Source organism: Tupaia chinensis, unplaced genomic scaffold (assembly GCF_000334495.1).
Source record: "Tupaia chinensis unplaced genomic scaffold, TupChi_1.0 Scaffold000281_1, whole genome shotgun sequence".
Lineage (NCBI taxonomy): Eukaryota > Metazoa > Chordata > Mammalia > Scandentia > Tupaiidae > Tupaia > Tupaia belangeri.
This window is the reverse complement of record NW_006159764.1, coordinates 1,832,270-1,842,322: the sequence shown is the minus strand read 5'-3', so window position 1 is coordinate 1,842,322 and position 10,053 is coordinate 1,832,270. Positions and strand designations below refer to the sequence as shown.

General features: G+C 38.9%; 1 long non-coding RNA gene across 1 annotated transcript in view; it reads left to right on the top strand.

Annotated features, from left to right (window-relative positions):
• Positions 1-527: 527 nt before the first annotated feature.
• The window catches only part of LOC114008078 (uncharacterized), a 22,330-nt gene continuing 12,804 nt past the window's right edge, over positions 528-10,053 (top strand). Inside the window, exon 1 of the long non-coding RNA XR_003549640.1 lies at positions 528-619. This is a non-coding gene — a long non-coding RNA (uncharacterized LOC114008078). The remainder of the gene's footprint in view (positions 620-10,053) is intronic.

The window sequence follows — 10,053 nt, the reverse complement described above, 5'->3', positions numbered from 1 at the left end:
TCTCCCAAAGATTATGAAATTGGAGTAAAACCTTGAAAAACTCATTAAGATAGGACCTAGAGGCTTTCTTAAATCTTCATTTTTAAATTTGTGGTGTGGCCGCTTTTGGGAAACTGCACATCTGCGAGTCTGCCGAGGCCATTTTATGAGTCTTATACTATCGCCATTTTAAGGAAACCTTTAAGTTTCGATTTCTCAGCAAGCAAACAATTACACAACGCCAAAGGCCACAATTGGCTCCCCTTCAAAATCTCCCCTTCAAAACCATGCTATCTGGCACCTCATGATTGGTCCACAAAGCAACCAATCATAACCCACCTTTTACAATCCTTCATTTAACCAATCACCGCCCACCAACATGTATATAAACACAATCTCTGACCCACAATAAATGGACGACCCTGAAGAGTTGCAACACTGCCTCATCTCTGCGCTGCATCCGCTGCATCCGTGTTGTAACACTGCGTCATCTCCGCGCGGCGTCCGTGTTGTAACACTGCGTCATCTCCGCGCTGCTCGTCCTGTCTCTCACTCCTTCCCTCAGGAAACCTGTTCGAAACCTGTTCGACTGTCTTGCGGGTCGGGACAGCCACTCATTGGAATGACCTTATAGGCACAGGTACATATCATTTTTTAAATTGTATATATTTTAGATGAACAACGTAACGTTTTATTTATCTGTTTTGCTAGAGGGCATATATTCTTGCCAGAGAGAGGAGAGGAGAAGGCTTCTCCAAGGGGGAACAGTCATACCACAATCCTTTCTCCTCCATTTCTCCCTCCTTTTGGGATTTTGGACATGTACAGACATTTGCATGGCATGTTTCTCAAGGACTTGAATCATTCAGTCAGCCATAAGGGATCCAGCTGCCTTAACCAGCATGCCACCAGCAGGTCTTTGATTCTATTTTTTTGAGAAAATTTCATAGTGTTTTCCATAATGGTTGTTTCAGTTTACATTTACAACAATAGTGTACAAATGTTGCATTTTCTTCATACCCTCACCAGCACTTCTTATCTCTTGTCTTTTTTAAAACAATCATTCTAACAGATGTAAGAAGATATCTCATTGTAGTTTTGATTCGTATTTCCCAGATAATGTCAGGTACCTTTCCATCCATATTAGACATTTTTATGTCTTCTTTGGAAAACTCTACTCAGGTGGTTTGCTCATTTGTAATTATATTAATTCATCTTTTTTTGTTAAGTTGTGTGAGTTCCATATATATTTTAGATATTAACCACTTATCAGATATATGATTTGCAAATATTTTCTCCCACTCTTTAGGCTGACTTTCTATTTTGTTTATCATCTTATCTGCTGTGCACAGCTTTTTTGTTTGATGTAGTTCAATATTCTCTTTACAACATAGATATAGAAGGAAATCTACTCAACATAGTACGGGTGGTTTATGAAAATTCCACAGCTAATATAATCAGTGGAAGAAAATGGGAAACTTTTCTTCTAGAATCTGGTACAAGGCAAGATGCCCACTTCTGCCTCTTTTACTTAACACAGTGCTGAAAACACTAGCAAGAACAATTAGATAAGGAAAAGAAATAAAAACTATCCAAATTGTAAACAAAGAAGTACAATTCTTCCTGTCTGCAGACTTCATAATCCTGTATGTAGAAAACACCAAAGACTCCACCAAAAAACCTCCTAAAACTAATTGAATTAAGTAAAGTAGCAGGATATATAATGGGTCTTCAAAATGTTCATGGAAAAATAGAATTGAAAATGAATTTATTTTTGTGTGAAACAATTTTGGAATCCATGCATAGTTTTTTAAATTTTTCTTCATAATATACATTTTCTCTGAACTTGTTGGAGACCCCTTGTAAAATCAACATACAAAAATTATTTACAAGGACTGGTCCTAAAGCCTAGTAGTTAAGATGGCCAGATTCCATATCACCTACTACATTTTTTTTTTTTGGAGAGATTTTCACTGTAGGGCGCGTGCGCTCGCCAGACAGACAGAGAGAGACATAGAGACAGAAAGCGAGAAATCACCCCCCAGGGGGGATGGTCACGCTGCAATCCCTTCTCCTCCATTCTCCTCTCGGGATCTTGGGGCCGCACCCACACACGCCCGGCGTGTTTTAAGCCACTGGGTCCAGGACACGAACCGCGGTCGACTACGTGGGAGTCCAGTGACATAGCCATTACGCTAACTGCTTGTTCCCTCACCTACTACGTTTTGAAACCTGGATCTAACAGCTTGAAAAACACATGGAGCACATGTGTTTGGATGCCCAAATCCAGAAGAATGGAGATATAGAGAAGAGATTGTAGTGACTGCATCCTACTGGGAGATGCTTTCTTCCTCTCCTTCCTCCTCTCTCTGTCTCTGGCAATTGCATGTGCTCTTTAGCTTATAAAACCAAAACCAACCAAACAAAAATAAATTGTATTTATATTAATAACAATCTATTCAAAAAAGAAAACAAATAACCTCATTTAAAATGTAAGAGGTCTTTGAAGAGTTCACAGCAAACGCATATTATGAAAAAGCTATCCATGGATTTCAAGAAATTTTTGCACCAAAATAAATTCATAGTTTAATGCTGTCTTTCCACAGACTTTTAAAGTACCCTTGTAGCATCAAAAAGAATAAAGTACTTTGGAAAATTGAACAAAGGAAGTAAAAGATCTGTACACTGAAAACTATAAAATATTGATGAAAGAAAAGTAGAAGAAAACATAAGTGAAAATATATTCTATGATTAATGGGTTGAAAGAATTGCTAAAATCTTCATACTACTGAAGGCATTGTATAGATTCAATGTAATCTCTGTCAAAATTCGGTGACATTTTTCACAGAAATAGAAAAGCAATTCTAAAATTTATGTGGACACAAAGCTCCTGAATAACCAAAACAATCTTTTAAAAACTTACTATTTCTAAATGATTCAATAATTATACATATTTATATGGTACAGCATAACTTTTGGTGTATGAATATGATGTGTAATTATCAAATCAGGGTGACTAGCATTATCTATCACCTTGAACATTTATCATTACTTTGTATTGGGAACATTTAATATGATCTCTCTAGACAGCCGGGTGATAGGGCACTGCCACTAATAACGGGTTCATGTGGGAAGCCCAAGTTTGGATCCTGGGTCAACCTGAACACACTGAATCCCCCTGTGTGCACCTGTGATTTTGGCTGGCTGGAAGGCCAAAGGGAGGATTATAGTGTTGCAAGGTCCTGTTAAGAGTCTCTCTCTCTTGGGACCAGCAGTTAGCGTCATGGCTAGGTCACTGGACTCCCATGTAGTCTACTGCAGTTCGAGTCTTGGACCCGGTGGCTTAAACTCACAATGGGCACATGTGCGTGCATGCCCAAGATTCCAAGAGTAGAATAGAGGAGAAGGAATTGTGGTGTGGCCATCCCCCTGGGAGAGTGATTTCTTGCTTTCTGTCTCTATCTTTCTGGCAAGCGCACATACCCTATAGAAAAAAAATTCCTCCCCCCCCAAAAAAAACCCACAAAACTCTCTCTCTTTCAATAATATAAATAAGTAAATAAAATCTTTTTTTAAAGATCTTCTCTTCTAGCTTGGTATATATCCAAAGAAAAGGAAGTCATATTTTGAAGAGATTATCTGCTCTCCTTAGGTTTATTACAGCCATGTCCAAAATACCTAAGATACAGAATCAGCCTAAGTATTCATCAACAGACTATCTGATAGAGCAAATGTGCTATGGAATACTATTCAGTCATTAAAAGGAATGAGGAACCAGCAGATGGCATAGCAGTTATGTTTCTGAACTCCCATATGCCCAACCAAGGTTCAAGACCCAGACCTGGTGGCTTGAAACTCATGCCCACATTTTTATTATAATTATTAATTTTTAAAAATTGCTTGGCTAGTGCCTTACTTTCTTTTTTGGGTGCAACTTAACAGAGGCAATCTAAGCCATATAAAAAGGTGTTGGGACCACGGGCCAAGCCAGCACTGGCATACTAACCTATTTCTAGTCTAAGCCTTATCACAGAGTATTCTGACAGCCTCACCATGATGCTTTTTTCTTTTCTTTTTTTTTTTTTTTTGAGAGATTTTCTCTATAGGGTACGTGCGTTTACCAGAGACACAGAAAGCAAGAAGTCACCCCCTGGGAATATGGTCACACCACAGTCCCTTCTCCTCCTTTCTCCTCTCAGGATCTTGGGCATGCACGCACATGTGCCCATTGTGAGTTTAAGCCACCGGGTCCAGAACTTAAACCACAGTCAACTACATGGGAGTCCAGTGATGTAGCCATTATGCCAACTGCTGGTCCCCATTGTACTTGTTTTCTATCAGGTCATTTCTGCCCCAACATCGAGATCTTGTATTTGAACACTGGCTGTTCTCATACCCTAGGAAATGATGATCTAGATTCTAGTCATCTAATTATGACATCAGCATATGTCAAGTATCAAACAAATTTAAAAAGTTATTAACAATTTAATAAAACTGTGTTGTTCGTTATGCCACCCACAAGCTACATAGAGCTACTAAGCATTTGAAATATGACTACTCTGAATTAAGGAATTTTTTGTTTTTGTTTTTATTTTTTTAAATTGCTAGAGAGAGACAGAGAGACAGAGAGAGAGAGGGAGAAAGCATGCCCCTCCATGAGGCATAGTTACACCACAATCCCTTTTCCTTCACTTCTTTATCCTGTCAGGATTTGGGGCCCATGCATGCACATATGCCCAGCATGTTTTTCAAGGCACCGGGGTCAGGATTTGAACTGCATTCAGTCATATGGGATCTGGCTCCTTACCATTAGGTTATGGAGATGGGTTGTGAATTAAGATATTCTGTAATTTCAGAATAACAGCAGATTTTGAAGTCTTACAGTGAAAAAAAAACTTAAGATAATTTGATTAGTAAGTTTAATAGCAAGTTATAATGATATTTTTGATATATTGGATAAACTAAAAATCTAAAATTAATTTCATCTTTTTTTTTTTCTTTCTGGCCACAGAGTGTATGCACTTACCAGAGAGAGAGAGAAAGTGAGAAATCACCTCCTGGGGTAGATGGCCATGCTGCAATCCCCTCTCCTCCATTCTCCTCTCAGGATTTTGGACACGCATGCACATTCACCCAGCATGATTTCTAAGCTGCCAGGTCCAGCACTTGAACTAAGGCCTATGAGAGTCCAGTGCCTTAAGCACAATGCCACCTGCTGGCCTTTTTACATTTATAATGTGTTTGCTAAAATTTTAAAATTAGGTATGGGCTTCCATCTGTGTCTTGTATATTTCTATTTAACAAGGCTGCTATTCAATTTCAGAGGAAGTGTGCTTTATGAATAATGCTCAGGGAAGTTTGCTGGTCACTGAAGTAAAGCAGAAATGTGATTAACAAAATAAGTTGGGAAAATAATCCCAGCCCCATGTTAACTAAAGTTGAAGTAGAGATGCTTGATCTTACATATGGGACATTGTCTAGACCTGTATGTAAAGAACTGAGGGGTTAAGGCCGGAAGAGGTTGTCTAGAAAGATTTTCAGTACACAGAGCAAACCCTTGAGTACATAGGAGAGAAAATATAGGTAGGATTTTGAGTACACAGAGCAAAACCTCAAGTGTAAAGGAAAGAAGGAGAATACACAGAGCATGAAGTACAAAGGAGTAAGAGTCTGCAAGGTTCAATGTTCCAGAAGGAAGAAAGTTTACCTTGCAAACTAATAGCAGTCAAAGAGAGTGGCTTATGGAGAGGGAGCTAAGGAATTGAAAAGCAGAGGGATGGCAAAGAGTGTCCGGTCCAGGAAAGTTTAGTTGCAAAGGCAAATTTCCCAACTACCAAATGCAGACCAGAATGAATGAATGGAGCTGGGTTAAGAGAAAGTGGTTCGGAACTACGCGTCTTGTAGACTCACTTTTATTTGCTGTTACTTTGCACTGTGAGGTGGACCTTTAAGCTCAGAGTTGGCATGAAAGATGAGATCATCATGGGCTATCTATGTCCTTCAATGTCGGGATAAACACTTTGAATATAGAATGGGGGGAACTTGAAAGTTTTGAGTAGGAAAATGTAAAGTACTTTAAAGTGCCCTTTACAAAGGTTCTTCTACAGGGAATATGAATGGGCCTATTAATCAAGGCAGGGGGTGCAGAAGGCAAGAGATGGTAAGTAGTATATCGGAGGTTTATGTAACAGTCCAATAATAGGTAATAGAGATGATGGGGTAACTGGAGTATGAAATATAAGAGGGGAATGAGAAATGACAGGAAATGGTTTACAAAATTTAGGGATGAGGTATGTGATTGGAAACAGAAAAAGGTTATAAGGAGAGTCCAAGGTTTTAATGCTGATTTTTTTGGAAGAGCAAAACAAACACGGAATTCAGGCAAATCTTTTTTTAGGAGAAAAATATATTCATTGCTAAACAAGTTAAATTGAAAGTACTTGTTGAGGACATTCACATGGAGATTCTCCATGGGTAGTTGGAAGTATAGCCCAGGATGGAGGTCAACAAGGGTGGGAATTTAGAAAGCATCTGCAGAGAACTGGTAAAAATGGGCGGATCACAATGTGAGAGCGGTCCAAGAGAATGTAGCAAAGAGACCGATGGCAGGGCTATAATTAGGAAAGCAAAGAAGGCAATCCAAAAGGACGGCCAAGATGAGGTGGCATCACAGAAGTGAAAGGTCGAGCTAACCAGCCTTGAAGGATCAACAATCCTGAGCTCAATTCAGTGGGTTGCCATCACTGCAGAGTTCAGTTTCAGTAGAGTGTAAAGGTAATTATTTGGGGATTTCGTTTGTTTGCTTTTAAAGCTTTATCTGAAAATCAGCAGTTAGTTCCCAGCTACATTGACCGTTTGTAGATTTCTGAAAATAATAACAGATACATAGGCCACCAGATGTAGAGCTTGTTGGGTGAATCTTCATCCTTGTTAGTTTTCTGGACAATGACACACGGATATGATACGGATTGTTTCTTATTCCTTTGGTCCAGACAACTTTGTTGAGCCTGGTATCAATATGCACATCTGAAGTCTCCATCTCCTTCATGGCAAATTTCCAGATCCCTCTGAGTGCCCAAGGGGCACATTTCTTGAAGCCCATGCCATGGATGTGCTTGTGAATCTGATGGTGTATTCCCAAGTCACCACCTTGTTGATGGCAGACCAAACCTTCTTTTCGCCACCCTTTGTGGGAGCCATTCTGCCTGGCCTAGGTTGGAAAGAAGATTGAAATTTTTTTTTTTTTTTACTACCAGTGTGGCCAAGATGAGGTGGCATCACAGAAGTGAAAGGTCGAGCTAACCAGCCTTGAAGGATCAACAATCCTGAGCTCAATTCAGTGGGTTGCCATCACTGCAGAGTTCAGTTTCAGTAGAGTGTAAAGGTAATTATTTGGGGATTTCGTTTGTTTGCTTTTAAAGCTTTATCTGAAAATCAGCAGTTAGTTCCCAGCTACATTGACCGTTTGTAGATTTCTGAAAATAATAACAGATACATAGGCCACCAGATGTAGAGCTTGTTGGGTGAATCTTCATCCTTGTTAGTTTTCTGGACAATGACACACGGATATGATACGGATTGTTTCTTATTCCTTTGGTCCAGACAACTTTGTTGAGCCTGGTATCAATATGCACATCTGAAGTCTCCATCTCCTTCATGGCAAATTTCCAGATCCCTCTGAGTGCCCAAGGGGCACATTTCTTGAAGCCCATGCCATGGATGTGCTTGTGAATCTGATGGTGTATTCCCAAGTCACCACCTTGTTGATGGCAGACCAAACCTTCTTTTCGCCACCCTTTGTGGGAGCCATTCTGCCTGGCCTAGGTTGGAAAGAAGATTGAAATTTTTTTTTTTTTACTACCAAAGTGTTCCTATGTTTGCCAGAAAGAGAAGACATCTTTAATGGGGCATGGTCACACCACGATCTTTTTTCCTTGATTCCTTCTTCCTATCAGGATTTTGGACACACATACACACATGCCTGGCATGCTTTGCAAGCCACCAGGGCTGGTATTCAAACTGTAGTTGGCCCATATGGGATCTGGTTACCTGAACCACTGCACAATGGAGACAGCCCTAGGAGAAAATTTGAAAGTAGTCTATAAACATTTGTAATTTTCTTTTAAAAATTATTGTGAGCGTATCATCTGTAAATTTATTGAATTCATTACTAGAAATAGTCCTTTAGTCCCAAGAATCTGAGGAAAGCCCGTATCTGTATTTGAATATACATCATCTTTGCAGACTGTTCAACGGCAATTGGTATCAGTAGAGATAATTTGGGTGGCAAGATGAGATCAGAATTGCAGGTTCAGAGAATGGATCCTACCCTCAAATTGAGTACCAGCGAGATGTGTGATCTTGAGCAAGCTGCTTCATTTCTCTGGGCCTGACTCTCTTCATCCACACGTAGTGGATTCCGATTGTACTCTGTATTTGGTGCTTTCTAAATTTGCTTTTAGTAAGTTTTCTATGGCACATTCTTTTGTTTAAAAACTTTTAAAGGTAGTCTTTTTTGGTAGCAATAAGAATCTTAAAACTGGGGACCAGAGGGTGGCATGGTGATCAAAGTGCTGGACTCCCACATGGCCAACCACGGTTCAAGTCCTGGACTTGGAGGGTTGCTTCCTCTCTCTCTCTTTCTCTGTTTCTCTCTGATGAGTGCATGTGTCCTATAGCAAATTAAGAAAATAATAAAATTAAATAAAATTAAATGAATAATTCTTTTTTAAAAAAGAATCTTTTTCTTTCTTTCTTTATTTTTTTTTTCCCAGAGATTTTTGTTATAGAGATACATGTGCTCACTGGAGAAATAGAGAGACAGAGTGAGAAATCACCCCCTGGGGGGATAGCCATGCTACAATCCTTTCTCCTCCATTCTCCTCTTGGAATTTTGGGCATGCACACATGTGCATTGGTGTGAATTTTAAGCTACTGAGTTTGGGACTTGAACTATAGTCAACTATGTGGGAGTCCAATGATGTAACCACTATGTGATCCACTGGTTCCTAAAAAAATGAATCTTAAAACTGAACCTATTTCTCAACATTATTTTACCTGTCTCAACAAACTCTTATTTTATCTTATATTCCTTATCCCTATGCCCCATATGAAATGGAGAAGCAACTTATTTTAGTAGCTATGTTGGTGGCTATAATGAGTAACATTTTAGAATAAAAAGAGAGTGCCAGTCTATAAATAGACATTTAAATACAGTTTATAAATCATGTCTAGTGAAATTCTGCATGGTGGTTAAAGCAGTGCCTCCAAATATGGAAGATGCCTATACAGAGTTAACATTAGAGGCCTGAAATATTTTTTTCAAAGAATTTAAAGAGTAAGATAATAGTATACAATAATCCTGAATTAAAGAAATGCCAAGCAGAAGCTAGAGACATCTATAGTTTCTGTCTAGCACATATTCTCTTTATTCTAGAAATAGCAACTTGATTGTTTGTTTGTTTTTTTTTTTTTTGGAGGGAACTGCCTCTCCCTTATACTCAGTTATGTGGGTTGGATTAGTTCCCCCACCAGGAGGGGCAGAAGATCCAGGCCCAGCCCATTAGCATATTCCATTTTTCTGGCCACAGGGTGAGAGGGTCCACAATTTCAGGGTGGACACAAAAGCTGAATTATAACAGGATGTGGAAGAAGAGCAAGATGTGTAATTATTAGAAGTTCATTATTTCTAGAAGTTGCTTAGGGCAAGATTGTATCTCCCAACATTATGTAGAAGTCTGTAAAGTATTATTAGCTTCAGAACTTGTACTATGGGAGTGACTTATCTGTTGAAAAATAAAATTAGGAGCAGATAATAAAAAAGAAATAGTAACATCCATGTGTTTAATTTATAAATATTAACTAATATATCTTTTCAAGTTGGTTACATAAATGTTATTTTACTTCTAGAAGATGATTTTTTAAAGTATAACCATATTTTAATTTAAAAAATAATTTTTTTCTTTTTTGAGAGATTTTTGTTACAGAGTATGCACACTTGCCAGAGAGACAGAGAGAGAGAATGTGAGAAATCACCCCCCCCCCCCCCCCCACGGAAAAGGCACCACCCCAACA